This window comes from Parasteatoda tepidariorum, chromosome 1 (assembly GCF_043381705.1).
Source record: "Parasteatoda tepidariorum isolate YZ-2023 chromosome 1, CAS_Ptep_4.0, whole genome shotgun sequence".
In the NCBI taxonomy this organism is placed as follows: Eukaryota; Metazoa; Arthropoda; class Arachnida; order Araneae; family Theridiidae; genus Parasteatoda; species Parasteatoda tepidariorum.
In genome coordinates this window covers 100,348,772-100,361,862 of record NC_092204.1, presented here as the reverse complement: position 1 = coordinate 100,361,862, position 13,091 = coordinate 100,348,772, and the positions used below count along the sequence as shown (strand labels likewise).

Here is a 13,091-nt window from a genome sequence, read left to right as displayed (position 1 = left end):
TTGGCTACATTTGAATAAAATGTCGCCAAGCATGGCGCGTTTTTTCAATCTGCGGCGTAAAAATATATCGGAAGCAGTAACCCGGAAGTCTTGAAAGAGCAATTTTACCACTAGCGCCACCACCCTTAGCTTTACACGATCACCCATCCATATTGAGCACACAAGTCAGCAAATGTATGTAATTTCAATAAACCAAATAAACCTTGATTTTCATATAGATTAAAATTTTTTTAACTTGAAAAACTATATGGAACTGAAAACTACATTAAACATAGTTCTAAAGAAAAGTATCATGGTTATTTTAAAAAATACTTTTGTTAAATAAAAAGGAAAAATATTAAGAAAAGGGAAAATATCGTCTGAAAAGAGGAGGAGAGGGAAGGGAGAAGGGCTAAAGGCATGAAACCGGTCTCTCCCCAGATGGCGTATTCGAGTGTTGCGATCGCGAATTGCTGGCACAAATGATGTATCATATAATCTTATTCGCGCGCAGGTCGTCGGGCTACCGAAGCAGGGGTGCCATCCCCTCCACAGAGGATCAAAATTGTGAATCATCCTCCATATCCTCCGGATCATCCTCCGGATCATCCTCCGGGATGTTTCCCAGATCGTCGCCACTAGCCCATTGTGCAGCTCTAGTGCGACGTAAATTAGCAACAACAACAACATATAATCTTAATTTATTATATTAATTTAATCTTCTTTTCTTTAATATTACTTTTGGATAAATTTTATTCGATCATAGAGCCAATAGGAAATGTTCACACTGTTATTAAAAACTTCCTAAAGAAAAATTTTAACACCTTTTCAGCACTGATCTTCATTAAACACACTTTGATTAGACCATATTGTTGCCTATTTTTTAACCATTTGCTATCATTCATAAATTAATATTACTAATCATGTTATCAAAATCATGCAAATCTGTCTATATTCAAGAAATGAAAATAACTTATTATTTTACAATATATTAAACAGGAAATTTAAACAATGTAACAACAGTGTTCCTCTTATGAATAAAATTTCGAACATTCTGAAATGTAATGGTTTTAACTGAAAAGTAGCCAATTAATTAATAATTATTTTAACATTGCAAACTTGTTTACTAAAAATTTAATTTTACCTTTATCAATGTTACAGTGAAATTTAGAACTAAGTAAACACAGTTTTTAAGAACCTATTCTAAACTAACTATAATACTTACTATTTATAATCAGACAATACATATTAACAGAATAGTTAACAATTACTTGCGAACATTATCAAAAATGAGCACAATTGTAATATTTACTGATAGATTTATTAAGTCTTTAAATTAATTCTTGAATGTTTTGATGAAGTGCTCAAAATTATAAGTACCTACAGTGAATGTTTCTACAGGAAAAACACTACCTACGATACTACTTTAACGTTTTATGTATCTATCATTGAAATTTATAAAGTTTACTAAAAAATTACTAAATTATAAATACCTTTGAAGTTAAAAATTTCATTCTCGCTGAGCCTCCACGATAATGGCGGCAACTGAGTATTGCTCTCTGCTTTCGCTTATTAGCGGCGACAAGCTAGTGACGTTGATATTCGAAGTAGAAGGAAGTGAAGGTCCTATCTACCCGGTGGCAGCAAAATTCCAAGAAATTACCCTCTTTCAGGTTTACCTTAGCCAAGTGCCTTATCTCACTATTGGCATATCTTTGGGGAGCGCAAAGATGTGAAGTTTCTTGTCCTGTCTGTGATTGGACAGATTTATTACTGTCTCTAAGGCTTTAGAACGTCTTACATCAAAGTATTTTGCACACATGACTGTCATTAACGATGCAATTCCTAACTTGGAAATAGATTCGTAGTTGAACAAAGATATTTTTTAGTCTTACTCAAGTCATTTAATTATGATATTGAACACAAAAAGATTATAATACTTCTCCATTTATGTCTTTTGTAATCACATTAAAACATGAATTTTATTAATCATGATTTTAACATTCACATCGCTTGATTGTTATCGTTAAAAAATTTTTTGAAAATAATGTTAAAATAAATTTAGACTATCATTTAACAAACATTGAAGATGTTCGTTAATTGAGCTCTTATGAAAACAGTTGTTTATTTTTTTAAAAAAAAGGGATAATATTTATTTCCAGGATATATTTGCTAGGCAATAGTATTATTGTTTCATTATGCTGTAAAATTTAACTGCGTCAACTTCTCTCAGTAGCTGTGTCAAAAGTAAAAACACATTATTAATTAATTAAGATTTTTAAAAATAAAAAGTGAAGGAAATAAAAAAAACATAATTTTTAAAAGATTTAACTCTGTAAAATACTGTAGGCAAAAACTTGATTGCGCATAGATTTCCAAAGATTTGAAATCCTTTTTCATCTAATTGAACAAATAAGTTTCATTTAAAATGTAATTCTATCAAATAAATTTCACGAGGGAAAAAAATCTACTGGAAGGAGAAATTTTTGCTTTAATTTGTAAATTTTTAAGATACTTTTTATTTCCACAAGTACAGTAAAGGTAATTTATTTTTCTTCTTTTTCCAAGGAGAAAAAAATCATATTAGTTAAAATCGTTGGCTTTTTAGGAAGAAGCTTTATTAGATAAATGATTTAAAATGTTGTGTCCAACTTAGCCGAACCCGGATTTAGCATTAATATTAAGAAAATCTCTGATACAAAAATAAATAAATAAATTTCCTCTTCAATAAAGGAAACTCAGTAACTAAAAGAGCAATTCATTTAATGGGCTAAGTGAAGTTTTTTCTTTCTTCAGAAATACGACAGTTTAAAAATAACTGAGCTTTATTCATAAGTATTTCGGAAACAATTATAATTAAAACCTGTTACCACTTGCCGTCAGGCAAACCGAGGAAGGGTTTCGTGGTTTTCCTCTCCATGTAACACAAATGGGGGATAGTCTACTGCTCAACAACGATTATAAAATAAAATAAAATACAACCTATGTTTAAATTATATAATTATTTGTATTTAAAATATATTAATTTAATTTCAATTTTATCTATTTGAATAAATAAAAAACTGTAGAGCTTAAAAAACTATAATCAATTCTTAGTCCATTTTTTTAAAAAGGCTTTTCGTTTCTTTTATTTATATATCAATTGTTTAGTTTTATAAATTTGATTTATTTTGTAAACAAAAGAATTTTTTTTGATTGTTTAGTAAATTTTAAATTTATTCTTCTGACAGCTAAAATTTTATTAATTTTATGATAAATCCGATGATTTTTCGTTAGTTACTACGCGTTACCCCGTGATTTAAAAAATTCTGAAACTTTTAATACTATAGTTTCACGGCACACGAGTTATGAATCATGCATTAAAATAATAATTTTGTACGTGCTCTAATTGTGCCGATTTTGACATAAATATAAGAGGTTAAAAGTTTTTTTTTTCTTCTTCCCTTTTTGGCAGTTATTGATGTATTGTGATTTTGAATATCCCGATATTTTAACACATATTACAACTTATGAAATTTAATTCAATTTTTTTTCTGTAATATAAAAAGTAATTACATATTTTAGCAAAATCGACACATTCCCAAAGAGAATAATAATAATAAATAAATAAAACAAGAGATGTTTAAATTTATGTTAAAAGCGGGCCGACCGGCTGTGTAGGGGGCAGGGAACTGTCCTTGCATCAGAAAGGTCCTGGGTTCGAATGCCGGGCAAGGCATGGATGTTTCTTTCTCTCTATCTGTGTTCTATGTCCTTTCTCCTTTGTGTGTGAATGTGATCCACCCTATAAACGGGTTGTGGTAGTGTGACGTGGGCGACACTGCTCCACCGCCGTGACTTCGCCACAGGTGCCCAATGGGTAACGAAAAAAGAGAGTTAGCAGTTCTGGCTTTTTCTGTGGCTAATGGACAATAGTGCCCGCCAAAAAAAAATATTAAAAGCGGAACCCTTTTACAGAAAAACATCTCGATACACGTGCACAATTCTATAGTCTCATGAACATGTGCATGTTTAACAACACATATCCAACCTATTCTTGTCCCGCAGAAGACTGATCGTTAAAACACGGTTCCCAGCAGATCACCGAAATCAAGCATCACTGGCTGCGGTCAGTGTGCGGGTGGGTGACCACTTGGATCAGTCTGCGTAGGGACCGAGGGTGTGCGGTATTGGTCCTCGTTAAACTGTGCTACCGTAAAGTGCTCGACTTCGCTCGCAGGTCGCCGGGCTACCGAAGCGGGGGTGCCATCCTCTCCGCAGAGGATCAAANTACCGAAGCGGGGGTGCCATCCCCTCCGCAGAGGATCAAAATTGTGATGGCATGTCTTCGGATCCTCCTCTGGGATGTTTCCCACACCGTCGCCAATAGCCCATTGTGCAGCTCTAGTGCGACGTAAATTAACAACAACCAACCTATTCTTTTACGTGATCACATAATTTAAAAATCATATGCGTGCGTTTTTAAAATCATACGTTTTGAGTCTTCTCGTAATTAAGTTACGCATCGTAATTCGTATTCACGAGGTTTAAAATCACTCATCGTGATTCGTATTCTGGCTTTTAAAAAATCATACATGTTACTCTTCTCGCAAATCAAAAATCATATACAACGCTGGAAAAAACTCCATTTTGAGTTAGGCCACAGATTTCAAGGTTATAATGGCATTCAAACAGAATTACTCATTTTTGCCATGCCTTTCAGCATAAAGTGTGAAACAGTGAGATCAGAGTTGGAGCTTAAATATATTGAGTTGCAATTTAGCAATCATCTGAAGCAGTTGTTTCGAAACATGCCAAAGGGCTACTTTCCCAAATTTCATATCTCATGCCCAAAAATCAGTGATATATGTTTGCTTCATCATGTGAACAAGTGTTTTCAACTATGAACCTTAGAAAAAACCGATTCAGAAGTAGTTTTTCTTTAAAGAATTTTTTACCTAGCCCATCAAACCTTTTTCTCTCTCGATTTTTTGCCCTCGACAAAAAAAAAACTTGCCCATCCCTGTTCTAGCTAGGGGAGCAGTCTTTAAACAAAATCATTAAATTTTCATTTAATGGCCCGAAAAAGCTATCAGATGATCAAGTAGATAAAATTATCACAATATTTGCAAATTGCAGGATAACCATTAAAAGATCTTTTAAGCCATTTTCAACTTACATGGACCATTTTGTATCATATATGATCATATGCTGGGAAATTTGTATTTCCTTATATTTTAACAGTAAAAAAGTGTAATCAAGATGAGTAGCGTAACGTAAATTTTAATTAGTTGCTAATATATATTTATTTAGCAGTGTCATGTTAAAAAATTATTGTTCATAAAGAGTTGTTAACAAGTATTTTATAGTTGTTGATAATTAAGGAAAATGGTTTCTTTCTTTCTCTTCTCTCACAGCCCGTCCTCTTATAATTTATTAAAAAAAAAAAAAAAATTAAAGTTGGAGTTTATTCCCTACTAAATGTTGAATCTTATTTCGCCCTGCAAAGGTTTTGTTTTAATCATTTTTAGTCCTGCAAACTTTCTTTAAATTAAAGTATTTAACTTGCATTTAATTTATTAACTAGAATATTTAATTATTTTAAATTTAATTAAATGAACATAAAAAATGTTTAATGTTAAAATTTATCGTTAAATGAACTTTAGTATTATGTAATGTGCTAAAAAAATGAATTTTCCCATTATCTAAATTTTTTTCCCTGAGTAATCAGTTTTTAATTTTAAACAGTTAAAGGTATTTAATTTTAAGCAAACATATTATATGGTTGACATGTTCTAAATACTTGGGCATGCGGCCTTTCAATCTTCTGTGAATGTGGCCCTTTACTCAAAAAGGTTGTGCATTCCTATGTAAATTATTATGCATTTTTTTTCACATCATCAAGAAAAAAAAAAGAGTATATAAAGAAATTTGGGGAAAGCATTGAAAAAATTATTAGAACAAGTTTTAAATTTCGCTGCTACCCATTAATTTTTTTTTTCTATTTATAAAATGTTCATAAGGGAATTTATAAAATGTTCATTATATATATAATAAAAGAATTTAAAAAAATGAATGCGGAGAATTTTCTTAATTATGTCATGTTAAATTAAGTTTTACTCCAAGTAAATACAAGGCCCTACAAATATCCAAATTCCTTAATTTGCTCTCCCTTTCTTTCCACAAGCCCTAATTTAATATTTTTAAATTCATTGCAACAAATATTTTATTAAATTTTTTATAGGATAAAAGTACAATTATGCTCGAGAGGATTTATAATTTTCGAACTAAGATATTTCATACATTAGTTCTCAATGTTATATATAAATAAAATGGTCTAAAACGATTTTTCATGGTTAGAAAATTGGTAAGGTTGCTTAATTAAAATATAAATTAATTTTTTCATAATTTCCTTGTCACCGTCACCCTTTCGTAATATTAATCTCTACTATTGTTGTCATAATTCAGTCCATTAAAAATAGCATGCAATTTAAATATTTCGAAATTATTACTAAATGGCAAATGTTACATTTTTATAATTAGCTTTATATAAAACATTTTCAGCCAAAACTGCTATTAGGAATTAATTTCACATAATATTACTAAGTAATCTGGCATAAAACATTTATCTTTAGCTTACAGCTGGTACAATGGTGCACCCTAGGCAAAGGGTTAACTAATTTTAATGCAACCATATACCCTAAGGGGTACCATTTTAAGCAAAAGAAAAAAATTATAAAAATAAGAACCAATATATTAATGAAAGGGCATCTCTTCTTGTCTCTCAAAAATGCTCTACTCTTGATGCATGGTCTCATTCGAGGAAATGAAAGAACGAATTATTGTTTCTAATATTTTAGTAAGACTAAAAAATTGTTTCGATCAATTATAATGATACTGAAAATTGAGGAATTATTACCAAAACCTTGTACTAAAATAAAAATTGAGCAGTTTTTAAGGACTGTGGGAAACCTGTAAATAACGTTCAATTAGAGCTTCATTTATTTAAGAGATTATTGCATTAAATTTTTCTTTTTATTAGTGCTTATTTAAAATTTAAACAGTTTGCAAAATTGAACAGTTTCGTATACTGAAGATTCGATTGTCAGTTGAATAAAACAAAGGAATCAATTTGAAGTGAATATGAGCTTCTAACAACAAAACTTATTTATATATTCAGGGATGAGAGTAGTCAGAAAGTAAAAAAGAGGAAATCCAAGAATATATATATATATATATATATATATAAATCGCACTTTTTTTGTCTAATTTTTGTTTAAACTTGTAATCCATGTGATTATAAATCCCGATATGAGGCTTTTAAATCACGTGCATATAAAACTCTACATCGAATTTAAAAAATGCGAAAATACAAATCATGATGCGTAATTTTTAGATCAAGATGCATAATTTTAAAATCGCGCGATATTACAACCGCAAAAACGAATCACGGCATTGGATTTTAAGCTCGGGTAGCTACATAGGGTTTTAAAAGCTCGTAAATACAAATCGCGAAATTGGTTTTTTAAATCTCGTAAATAAGAATCGCAATGTTCAATATTTAAATGGCCTGAATAAGAATCGCAACGTTCAACTTTTAAATCAGGTAAATACGAAAATCGATGTTTGATAATAAAATCGCGATTTTAAAAATGCAAAAATACAAAACACGATATTAGATTTTTAAATCTCGTAAATACGAGTCATAATGTACGATATTTAAAAAGCGTAAATAAGAATTGCAATGCGCAACTTTTAAATCAGGTAAATACGAAAATCGATGATTGATATTAAAATCGCGTGAATAAAAATCGAGATATTTGCAGAGTCGGGACTTGGGATTTCTAAAAGGATTGTTTGAATTGTTTTTTGTTTACACAATAAATAAAAATTTACAAGATTAATTGAATGAGCAAATAAATATTTTCACCACAAATCCACCTCTATTTTTTTTCGCTTTTTTTGTTTGCTTTCTCTCCAGAATACAAGAAGCAGCGACGTCTAAATTACGAAAATACGAGCTATCCCGCCGACGGATAAAAAATACGGAAAATCTTATTTTCTGTGCGTGAAATCGGAGAAAATAGCTAATATAAGTAAACATGCGGAAGGATTAGCAGCTAGGACGTAGTTTGAATTTTCTGTTTTTCTTTGAAAATCGTAAATAAATATAATAATTTGACTTCAACGACTGAATTTTTTTTAAAAAAAAAGGGATATTTATAAATAAATAAATAAAAAAAACGAAACTTTTAGAGAATCTGAGTTTTTGATAAAAAGGCTGAAATTCGAGAGACAAAAGCGAAAAAAATCTCATCCCTGTATAAAGGTCAACCAGTTTTATCCCAAGGAAATGATTTTTAGAGAAACTTCAGAGGGAGGAATGAGGACTTCAATAATTTCGCTCCGCGGAAAATTAAATTCCTCATAAAATATTTTAACTTGTGCAAAAAAAAAAATTTCGGCGGAAATTAGCGGGAAAAATGGAAAAATCTGAGGAAAAGCGGAAATCCGCGGAAGAATCTCATCCCTGTATATATTACAGGGAAAAACTTACAAAATTAATTTCCCAACTGTGCCAAGTGTTTAAAATATTATTTTCAGCAATCACCAGTTCTAATAGCTGTTTGTAGAAAAAATGGACTAGAAACTTTAAAACAAGATTTTACAGGCATGCACATTAGTTCAATAATAATCCTTTATTTACTAAGGCAACATAATCTTCAGTGTTATTTCTAGAATTAAAAAACAAAAAACATTCAAGACGAAAATTTTTAAATACTTTTCACTTTTGTATAAATGTAACAACTTCAAGCAAGTCGGCGTCATTACAATTAAAGTTTCTTGCACATAGTGATTTGTAAAGCCTTAGTCAGGTAATGAAAATGTGGCTTTTTTTTCTGAAACATTACTTAAAACTGTCTATTAAGTTAAGTAGCAATTTGATATTTGAAATTCTTAATATATAATTTGTTAATATAAATAGTTTTTTCAGTTAGAATTCTGTAAAATGATGCATAAAGTTTTGATGAGATAGAATCTTAACTAAACATTCTCTCTTTGAAAAAAAAAAACTTGTAAAAATTATAATACTTGCAAAAAATAGTGGATTGCTTACATGATACATTATTAAAAGGTACATTAACTCTGCAGTGTGAGGATTGAAAATTTATTAAAAAACATGTATATAAACACAGTAACTGTTGAACAAAAACAAAACAGAATAGTTTTATTATATACAGCTTAAAGATGACATACAAACACATTTTAGAAACACTGTTGCTCTTTAAAAGGTAACACTGAAATTTATAACATGCTCTTCTTTCAAAAATTAAATGGATTTGAAGATACAGCTGATTGAACCAACTTTCATCACTTAGGACAGACAAGATGCTTAATAATGACAGGTTGACAGGTTGACTTAATAATGACAGGTTCAACTTTTCATCACTAGGCTAAGTAAATGATCGTAAATTTGGCTTCTGAGGCTCTCCTCAGAATAATGAAAAAAAAAAAAAAACCTGAAATTCAACTTTTAAAACATGCATGATTACAACCATTTTCCACATCACCCAAGAGCAGGGCTGTGCACTCTTTATGCTTTTTTGAAGTGAAACTTTTAAAACATTTACTTTCACTTTTGAAATTTTCTAAAATGAAAAACTTTCAACACTGTATATATAAGCGAGGTAAATACAGCCCTGATCAAGAGGTATGGTTGCACAGATGCGTTGGCCCCTTTTATTAGGCTGTTCCAAAAACATATTTAAAAACTGATTATAAAACCACATTGATCAGGGTTTAAAATTTTTATAATTTAACATTATAAATAGAAAACCAGGAACAAGTAATAAGTACACCATAATTATAACTCAATATGGAACAACCTAACAGTATATAGCAAGGCGGGTTCCCCAAGAGGCATATATTCCTTTTGTGCCATGACCATTTAATACTTTTTCTCACTTAAATCTTTAAATTTTTTTAGATGGTATCCTAAAAGTTGAAGGGAATAAAGGTTTACATTTTATCGATACCTTATGCCTTACATTACTTTGTTTTATAAAATTCTTAAACAAGAATGGCACACTTATTCAAATTTATCAAAAAAGGTTAAATAAAGAATGTTATGGATCTTATAAAATCTTCAGACACTACAACTTATTGTTGGTTAAAATGGTCATGACAATATACAGTAGAACACCATTTATAAATCTCCCAAAACAATTAAAAGGCAAAAATATGAATGAACATTTTTCTATACTATACCCATTTAAAACCTATTATTTAAAGTTAGTTAAGTCTACATATTTCATAACATAACATAAGTTAGTTAAGTTAACATATTTCTACATTTGTGATAAAAATTTCACAACTAGGATTCTTCAACAAAATTTCTTGAAGCATTTTCTCATATTCTGTTAGATTGGTTCAACCATCCGCAGAGCAATCATTAGAACCTGAAATTAAAGTTACCAATATATTTATTTACATAATACTTAAAACGATTAAGAAAAACTGCTTCTACCACAGCGGTTTTAAATCTTTATAAATATAGTAGGAAAGAGTCCCAGCATTATAGAAATAATATCTAAAGACAATAGTGAGTGTATTAACAAATTAAAGTATATTTTTCTTTGAAAATATCAAATAAGAGGAATGAATTTTTTTTGATTCATTAACAATTACAAATCAGAATTTGTCGAAGTATGTGCAGTTGAATGCACATTCTTCGAGTTTTTGGTATATATACAAAAGCTGAGAATTAAATAAATAGGGAGAAATATGGTTTCCATTGAAATGGAAGCTAAAAAAAGTAAATAAACATTGGAAAGATTGTTAGGGAATCACATTCTTTCTTAACAAATTAAGCTATTCTATTTCAATTTGAAAAGTCGAACAAAATATACATAAATTTTCAGGAACCTTCTCATAATCTATTTAGGATATAACTAAAAAAATTATATATTTTTTATTCACAGAAAACCAACTGTTTTTAAACACAACAACTGAGTTCTATTAAAAGGTAATTGGGAGTTGCAGTTCCAGTCCATCAATAAATAGAATTTTTAAATTCTAAGTAGGAACTAACTTTTAATAAGACACAACTCAGAAATTTAAAGTCTTAAGGACCCCTAATTACGTCTAGAGGAATCATAGCAAAATTTATGTGAAATTAGACAAGGTACTTACCAATATGTAGTACAATCACACTAAATCCATTAAACTCCTTGATATTCTCCATTAAACCTTTAATTTTAAATCCAGAAAAGTTTTCAAGCTGCACGTTTGACCCAGTATTTACATCAGGAAGATGGGGTTTCAAATATTTCAACATTGATTCCCCGAATCATAACTCAAGCCTTCATCTAAATGAAACTTTAGGACAAAAAAATAATATATTAGAAGAAATACTCATAAATTACTTATGAAACAAGTACTAGATCACAGAGTATGTTAATAATTAAATTATTTTCATTTACAAGTATTTCTTCTTCATACATTCAAATTACCTAAATGTTCTTAAATATTTAATTTTACTAAACTGAATTTAATTGTAGTTAATTCTAAAACAAATTTTTCATTTAAATGAATTAAACAAAATTAAGAGCTTAAATTACACTTCTAAATGATTGAATTACGTATACAATATTACATGTATTACAATACTGAGTTATAAATTACACCACGTCTTATTAGTTAACCAGATCACATGTTTTTTGTAAGCAAATGCATGCCCCCCCATCTGAACACATTTAGCTATAACAGTCTGTTATAAATTATGATATCCGAAAAAACAACACAGTAGATTTATATACCATAACATGTTGCAAAATTGTAGTCATACATTATTTACTGAACACTTACACGTTTTATAGAAAAAAAAATACATACGTATATTAACAATCTAGCGATTACAATATTTAACACTAAAAAAGATAACATGTGAAATAAATAAATGAATAGATATTTAATATTAAATAGATATATAATAGATATTTAAATAGATATTTAATATTTAAAATCCTAACAAAAAATAAAACTTTTGAAAACAATAAAACCCTACAACATACTATAACAGATTTGATAACATGAATCTATTGCGAAATTAAATATAATCGTGGTTTCTTTGCATTAGCTATACGTTATTTATTCAACATTTCCTCATGCATAGAAAAAAAAAGCACTTAACTACATCAATAATCGAGCGATTTTAATATGTATAAATATAAGATTTAACACGATCCAATAAACAAATACAACATAAAAATTAAATATTTTTCAAGTTCAAAACTTACCATAAGAGATTTAACTGATTCTATAGGTCTTATAATCAAGTATTAATTACTAAAATTAATAAAATCAATGTGTATCATTATCAGATATCACACGTGCTACAATGAACTACTACACAACAATGGAGCCAAAGCACAAAGCACTGACTGGCGACTAAAACAGCAAATCATGTCGCCACGAGAAATAAAATAGTAACCTTTTAGTCGTTGCCATCATATAAAACAGACCTTCACTTCCTTCTACTCTTATGCGAAAATCTACAAAAATCACTGAACAGCTGTTCATGTGGAAACAGTGTTGCCAGAACTTAAGATTAAAAAGTAGCGAATAGGAGCTCCAAAAGTAGCGGATTCGAACATTTTGTTGCCCAAATTATATGGATGGTGTTTTGTACACTAGGGAGCGCTGTAAGCTCGGGACTGCCTAAATTTCCGGGTTACCGTTTCAGTTGTATTTTAAAGCCATTTGGTATCATTGTGTTTTGAGATTCTTGCAAACAATGCATTTGTTTACTTATTACTTATGTTTACAATGCTAACAATACTGTTTACAATACTAAAAGTGCTAACACTAACGTAAGATGGTGCACAGCTTGCAACACGAACAAACAGTAATAAACAAATGGAAAGAGGCCAAATCAAGACTGCCAAAAAAGCGAGTTATTCAAAATCTAGCAACCATGTCACCTTTTTTAATAATAAATAACAAAATAACTAAAACAAATTTTCACTCCAAACTCCCCAGAATTACATAATAACATTAATATCTTATGAAATACGGCAGATTTGAGCTCAGAAATTATCTAGTTTTTTTATTTCATAAGTCCGCTTCAAAAC

At 29.7% G+C, this 13,091-nt stretch overlaps 1 long non-coding RNA gene across 1 annotated transcript; it reads right to left on the bottom strand.

Moving 5' to 3' along the window:
• Window positions 1-9,114: 9,114 nt before the first annotated feature.
• Window positions 9,115-12,535, bottom strand: LOC122272328 (uncharacterized). The gene is made up of 3 exons (XR_006226934.2): window positions 12,258-12,535; window positions 11,152-11,337; window positions 9,115-10,418 (listed from the first exon to the last, which is right to left on the bottom strand). It is a non-coding gene; the product is annotated as an uncharacterized lncRNA (long non-coding RNA).
• Window positions 12,536-13,091: the final 556 nt, after the last annotated feature.